The sequence below is a fragment of the Apium graveolens genome, chromosome 3 (assembly GCF_009905375.1).
Source record: "Apium graveolens cultivar Ventura chromosome 3, ASM990537v1, whole genome shotgun sequence".
Classification (NCBI taxonomy): Eukaryota; Viridiplantae; Streptophyta; class Magnoliopsida; order Apiales; family Apiaceae; genus Apium; species Apium graveolens.
Genome location: NC_133649.1, coordinates 99,719,092 through 99,727,364, shown reverse-complemented (window position 1 = coordinate 99,727,364; position 8,273 = coordinate 99,719,092). Strand labels below are relative to the sequence as shown.

General features: G+C 33.7%; 1 pseudogene; it reads right to left on the bottom strand.

The window, feature by feature from the left end:
* Positions 1 to 2,042: 2,042 nt before the first annotated feature.
* On the bottom strand, positions 2,043 to 7,527 carry LOC141710833 (senescence-specific cysteine protease SAG39-like; annotated as a pseudogene).
* Positions 7,528 to 8,273: the final 746 nt, after the last annotated feature.

The window sequence follows — 8,273 nt, the reverse complement described above, 5'->3', positions numbered from 1 at the left end:
CCGGGTGTGCCATAACCACGTATCTTCTTCCACCTTGTTCATAAAATACGAGTACCCACTCTCCTCAAGGCTGATTTTGTACAAGCGATTTTCAGTCCTCTTCACCTTCATTAACAGTTTCCCGCTAGCTTCATGCACCCAGAGATATTCACCATCGAGAATCACTTTGTTCCCGGCTTCAGACAACTGTCCCAGACTTATGATGTTGTTGCATAAGTTTGGGATATAATACACCTCTGTCAGGACTCTTTCTTCCCCATTCTTACATTTAAATGCAACAGTGCCCTTTCCTTGAATGTCAACGGTTGACCCATCTCCAAATTTCACTTTTCCGCTCACGCGTTCATCCAATTCTTTGAATTTTCCGCGTTGCCCAGTCATATGATTACTCGCCCCGTTATCCAAATACCACACTTGTGATTCTCTTTGTCCCTCAGTGTTTGATCTCAATTTTGGAGTCATTGAATCCTCCTTCAACAGCATAGACTCGACATTTGTCTCACCTATTTCAGCAATCAGTAGTGTTGGTTCATCCTCGTGGGACATGGAAAGATTTGCCTCCTTTTGAGTGTCCCTGTCTTTGCGAGGTCTTCGACATTCTGCAGCAAAGTGGCCATGTCTTTGGCAGTTAAAACACCTTACTTTACTTCTATCTCGCACCCCACGCACTAATTCCCTTGAGCGATTGTCACCACTGACTCGCTCCTTGTTGCTTCTCTTCACCCACTCGTCCCGGGTCAGCAACAGTTGTCCTTCATCCCTCTCCCGTCTCTTCCATTCTTCCTCAGTCAAGAGAAGCTGTCCTTGGCTCACCTCTGTTACACCTTCCATTCGCTCCTCATGCGTCTTTAGTGAACCAACAACCTCTTCTACCGACATCTCCTCCAAATTCCCAAATTGTTCAAGGGCTGAAGCAATTTGCAGGAACTTGGGGGGAATTGCTCTGAGCAATTTTTTTGAGCAATTTTTTTACGACGTACTCTTCTGCCAGCGTCTCTCCCAGGGCTCTAATATTGGTTACCAGATTATTCAATTTCAGGTAGAAATCATCCAATTGCTCAGTTTCCTTCATACACAAGGATTCAAATTCACATTTAAGTGTCTGTGCCTTGGCTTTTCTTACCTTCTCAGCTCCGAGGGACATTGTTTTAACTGCGTCACAGGCCTCCTTAGAGGTTTTCTTTTCCGCGAGTGTCAACAGAGTGTCCTCAGGCATTCCCTGGTAAATGAGGGCCAAAACCCGTTTATCCATCTTCTCTTCCACGGTCGCCTTAGGGTCCTTAGGTTCTATGGCATCCCACACACCATGTGCCTGCATGAATACTTTCATTTTCAGTGCCCACACTGTGTAGTTGGTCCTTGTCAGCATAGGATAACTCAGCCCGAAGGAGCTTTCCTTCACCTTGCTCGGTTGTTCCATCTGAACACGTGATTGATTTGTCTCACAGAATTGTCTTGCTCTGATACCAAGTATTAGTAATCAGCACACAACCCACACCTGTATGTATAACTCAAGAGAGGATAGTACTCGTATTGCTCTTATTAGAAAACTACAACGTACAGAGAATTAAAATGGAAAACATAGAAAGTGATTTCTACAAATCAGGAACCACCAAAGATAGACTCCTACTATGTCTCAGTAGCTGTTATTATGTTCCTAAAACCATGCTACACCACATGACTATTTCTACGTGACTGACTCTACTTTATTTAATATTTAGAATATGTTTAGATTAATTTAAATATCCAACAAGAACATGTTTGATTTTAGACTTTATAGACAGAAAATTCATTTTGTAATAATTTAGGCAACTAATGACGAAGAATCATTGTACTAGATCGAAGAATGACCCAAAATAGTAGAATATGAGGAACTTGTATCATTTCCTGTTAAAATGATTTAATATGTATATAACAGCCAAGTGTTTAAGCTGTACACAGTTGAAGTATACACAAGCATAAGTTGGACTAGAGAACATAATATTAATCACACATGCTTTTAATGTACATAGGTAGTCATATTTGCCAATTTTTTGCAAATTTTAAGCAGTGGGATAGGAAGCCTGCATTGCAATGCCACAGAGGCCTTCAGCCGCAGCTATGCCTCTTTGCATTCTTATGTACCCTTCTTCTCCCCAACTTGTGCCCCATGAATTCTTCACCAGCCAGTACTTTGTTCCGTCAGAAGCAGTGCCATACCCAACAGCAGTTAGCCAGTTACTCCATGGTCTAATTCAGTGCCACACTGTCCTGTGAAGACACCAGTTGAGTAGAACTGGAAGTCTGAACCACTAGCGTCAATGGCAACGGAGATTGGTTGATTTGCAACAGCTTTCAGAAAAGCACTCTCACTATTTTCTGGCACATCTTCGTGTCCGGTTATTGTGGCTGTATGGTTTGCTTCTTTGTTGGCATTGTAAGTTCCATCAGTTCCGCTGTAAGGGTAGTTTGTTTCAGTTGAGAGGCCGTGGTTTTGTTGGATGAAATCAAGTGCATTGTCCATAAGACCACCCTCACAGCCTTGATCTTCACCACTAGTATCACAATCAACCAGTTCTTGCTCGGATAGAGAGATCAACTTGCCAGTTTTAAGCTGTGTAATTCCTTCCATTGCTGCCACGGCTGAAAACGCCCAGCAGCACCCTATATGTCATGAAAGAGTGTCAAAACTCAAAAGATACCCAAACAAACGTTATAGACTGGTAGTGGTAGATAATAAGTAATGAAATATGAATCAAGGCTTACCACACTGGCCCTGGTCCTTGATAGGTGTAACTGCGCCTTTCTTTCTCCAGTCCATGGTAGATGGTACTGCAGTAACATTTTCATATCGGAATACATTAGTAGATGTGGTGCAGACATGGCTCTTGAATCTGTTTCTTGACATTGTAAACTCTTCATTGGTAAGATCTGCAAATTCATTGACCCCTAGGTTGTATGGCTTGTCATTGGCTTTATTAAAAGTCTGGATATATTTGATGTTCTCTTCAAAGATGATAGAACGCCTATTTTTCTCGTCAGCACTTTTGTACACACGTCCATAACGAGTCATCCATTGTTCATGTATCTCCGTCATTGATGCCTCATTCAAAGAACGAGCTGCAGCAACAGATGCCAGCTAGGAAGCGTGAGTGCTTGTGCGGGGGTGCGTGATACGGGGATACAGGAATTTGGCAAATCATATTGGGGATTCGGGTGCGGGGGATTCGCCAAACATTAATACATTAAAAATGTATTTTTAATATGTTTTTCACGAGTTTCAGTCAAATTAAACTAAACAATGAACTACATAAGTTCATTATGAGTACATTATCGTTAAAAATATATATTATTATTACTTGATAATCCAACTGATGCATTTTAGCATAGTTAATTGATTAAATCTTCAAATATTTGTATTATTTTCTCTCACTCGTGGATGAGAGAAGAATCCCCAAGAATCCCTGTGCACCCAAGAATCCCCAAGAATCCGATGCGCGATGCGTGAAGTGAGTGAAGAATCCCTGCTTTCCAGGATGCCAGGGTTCCGAAGGTGAAGAGGAGAGCCATGACTATGCACTGCTGCTTGATGGTAGAGGCCACTTTTTACTAATTGTCGCTTAAGATGGATGTTTAGCAGTTACTGTGAGCTTATGTATTCAAGCACTCGGATTTTGCTATATATAGGCAAACGTGAAAACATCTTTAGCTAGTTTTTGGATGTGTTACTGAGGTTATTAGCGTGCCTGTTAAAATGGGCTGATAAAGTATTTAAAGAAGTTGTTGAGGTTTACCCGTTCGTCTGATTTGCTACGATATAAAATTCAAAAGGCCAAACAGCTAAATGAGTTCACATGTAAGTTGCACCATAATTTGTTGTCTACTTGTATACGTAACAATACATGTAACAAATTCTGTTGATTTTGACAGCACGGTGATATTACATTATTACTTAACTAGCTTTATAACTCGTGCAATGTATGGACATGCTCTAAATTGGACGAATCAATATTATTTTAATTATATTTTATGATAATATTTCATGTTATCCTCCGAATGTTGATGAATTTATTTGTGTATATGAGTAAATTTTTGTTGTGATGGCATTGATGCAATAAGGTTTATCTACAATTGACGTAGAGACCAGTGGCATTTCTTGTTTTCCACTGTTAAGGACGATCTATGGAAGTTTTTTAGAAATTTTAGTAATTGCCTAAACTACTGCACGATATAGTTGTTTGTTTACATAAAATTTTATTTTATAATTGTTATTTGAATTTTAGTATTCTTCAATTTTAATTTCCGACCTTAGTAACTCTTTCCCCTCTCTCGAAAAATATTAATAAATTCACATCTCTCGACATACTAGGCGCTTCTTGGTTGTATTTCATATGTAAACTTTACCAAGATGAATTATTTTAGTTAATATTATTCGTTCACGCCATGATGGCGCCGTAAAATACCAATGTAAACCAACATAATCATATATTTTATGAATTATGAAGACCATAAGTTAAAGATTTTTTGCATAAACTAACACATAGATATACATATATATATGTATATATATTATATACATATATATGTGTGTGTCTATATATATATATGAAAGTCCTGAATTTAATTTTTTTATGTAAATATAAGAGTATATATATATATATATAATATACATATATGTGTGTGTCTATATATATAAATGAAAGTTCTGAATTTAATTTTTTTGTGTAAATATAAGAATATAACACTCAAAGTATGACATGATTAGATATAAATATTTATTCAGTTAGAGGTATAAATGGTTGTCATGCACATAATCATATTTAATATATAAGTTTCTCTAGTTGATTTGTTTTTAATATTTAATTCACAAATATTTATAGTAGACTAAAATGTGATAAATATGGTATATGACAACTAAAGGTGGGTGTGAAGTGGGAGAGGAGGGATGTCATAATTAGGGTGCGAAGCGAATGGGCGCTGTGCTATTTTTCGGGGCGGGGGCGAAGAGAGACGAAGTATTCTTTACTCAAGTTTGACCAATTAATATAAATAAATAAATTTTATTTTAATAGTAAGATTTTTATGATTTTCGCATATCTTTTTATCTATATATATATTTTTTGTTATTAAGATTAACGACGAACAATAATATTTTGTAAAAATAAATTTTATTATAATTTAAATGTACTACCACTTTTTTTTATAAATAACATGATTTCGTACTCAAGTTTCTCATTTATTAATATTGTTTATTTTTTATAATAATAATATTAATAATAATAATTATTATTATTATTATATAATAATTATTATTATTAGAATTTTTAATATATATGTTTTATAGACCTCCTATTCAAATTAAATATTTTTTATTTTTAATGAAATTTAAAATTGTTACTATTACTATTAATAATTATTTTTACTTTATATTTAAAATTCACTTATTTATATTATTAATTTGATAATTAATAATTTATGTATTATCGTCTTTAGAATTTAACTTACGTTAAAAATAAGTACAATTTTATTTTTATAGACAAAAAAAATTGAATCATTAACTAAAAGAGAAATTTCATTTGAATATTAGGTTTTTAATTTTCGAAGCAAATAAAAAGGACAAGACATGACTGTCACATGCCAAATAGAAAAACAAACTCAGTGTAATATAATATTTTTATTATTTTGCTCTGATAATTAAGAACCTGCTCTCAAAATATAATATATCTAAGTAAATTGTTATATATATACATGTACGTACATACGTACATATGTTTGTATTGATATATGTATGTATATATATATGGATACATGCATGCGTATGTATATATATATGGATACATGCATGCGTGCATGTATTTATATAATAATTAGTTATAAATAAATAAATAAATATATATGTATATAGATTAAGTATGCAATAATTAATCTATATTAGTAAGTCACTTATGGGATAACTTATGTATTATATGATGCATGCATGTATCTCTATAATAATTCTATAATAATTAGTTATAAATAAATATATATACTAAGTATGCAACAACTAATCGATATTAGTAAGTCAATTATGTATTATATGAATTCTTATGCAAGGGTTATCATTTAAATTTTTTATACTAATTTTTTTTAATAGAGTATGTAAATTTTATGAAGAAATTATTTTTAATGACTTGCATATTAATGATATTTTAATTGAGCTAATAAAAATTACATGAATAAACCATATTAAATATATAATAATGAATGAGTTGCATATTAATGATGTTTTAATTGAGGTAATAAAAATTACATGAATGAATCGGTATTAATTATATAATAATGAATGAGTATTAATGGTTAAAACAAATAATGTATGGATATTAATTACTGTATTTATGATTAAATTTGCTTAACCAACTCTTGTTGTTTTATTAGATATATAATAGATTGGTTTACGTTGGTTGTTAGAATAAGAAAAAAAAACCTACAATGGTTTGTGATTTGTCATGATCACAAAATAGCCAGAATTACAAGAATTTATTGCAAATTTTAGAGGCCGGTTGGGGCTTAAAAAAATTGATAGACTTGTAATAAAAAATTGTGGCTTTATAAAAAAATTTCCAACTAAACTATTTAGTTTAATCAAATTTCAGCCTAGGTTAGCCCCTTATTCGGCCGTCTTCATCACCACATACTTCACTATAACATAACTTAATTTTTGACAGATAAAACCCGAAGATGCACATACGACTGGTAACTTTGTTAGAATTTTTGTATATACATTTTATCGAATTTCAATAGAAAGATAAAATTGACAAGTTAATAATGAATGCTAACATGATCCGAAATTCACAATTGCTGAGGCTCAAGTAAATCTAAATCTGGACCTGCTCGATTTGACCACTATCTAAACACTAGTAAACTATCTGCAAATTCATATTAGAAGAAAAAAAAAACCCAACAAACATGGATTTATCTCCCATTTAAACGGATTTTCATCATAAAAAAATCATCAATAACTGCACATATGACATATAGTAATAATTATGAACATATGCCAAACCTACTTCATATATAATATATTTTTTTGGAAGATCAATTTGTTAAAACAACCTCCAATTGTAGTAGGAGTTCAACCAATAAAACCAACAACAGGAAAACGGAAACAAAGAAAACCTTGCATCAACAAGGGAAAGGCTGAACTAGGGAAAACTACCAGACAGACTTATGTATAAATTTAGCTGCCACTCTTTATATATCTGATACTGCTGCTCTGTCTGTCAGAAGGGGTATTAAGCTACTGAATTTCCATTCACAGCTCTTTTTATTTTTTATATGCTGTAACTTATCAGATTTATGTTGCATTTGATGAACTAAATATTAAGCGTTTTGTACAGTATAAGAAATTTTTATCTACATTGCTGTTGTGAATGAAACATGCTTAATCTACTATGAACTTTTGTCAATGGGACACATTGACAATATTACTGCATAAGCATTTAAGAAGATTCCATACATGATGATGATAGTGATATAATGACATAAATTCAACTTATTTGTTGAGCTCATTCCAGTTTCCAGCTTTTCACATATGAAACGTGCACAGGGGGATTATCCTTGCAACAGGTAGAAAAAAAATCGAAGGGCTACCAAGAATCTGCAATAAACCCTGTTATTGTTACCTTTTTTAGCCTACAGAAGTTACACTATTATATATAGTATACTTTACTTTGGGAAAAAGTCTTCAATCAATTAGTCTCAAGTACATTCCTCTGCAGAAGAACTTTCTTACAATGCTTCAGTCTAAATTAAAACCTTCAAAGCTAGAACTACAACTGAATATATGTTCAAAGACAGATAAAAACAAATTATGACAGTCGAAACTTCTTAATTACTGAGAAGTGGGATAGGAAGTCTGCTGTTATGCCCGAAAATTGGTATAAACAATATTCAGATTGAGATTGATAAAATAGGCAAAATCGAAGGAGAAACGCTTGAAATCTAGAAAAAGATAAGATTAACTTTCCATAAAAAGATAGTAAGCGCGCCCTATGTAATGAAGACGCGCCTTATTGTGAAAGGAATATATGGGAAATTGTAATCGTCCATATAACGGACGGCGCGCCCTTAAAAGGGAGAAGGCACGCCCTGTGGCTGTGAAAATGGTAGAGGATTCTTAGAATGGTTCCTTCCAAGAGGCAGAACTTAGGGCGCGCCCTAAGTTGGTAAAATGATTTGGGAAGACATTAACATGATTACTTGGACGGGTTCTGTGGAAGATTCAAGGAAGATGGAGATGGTTATTACTAACATAT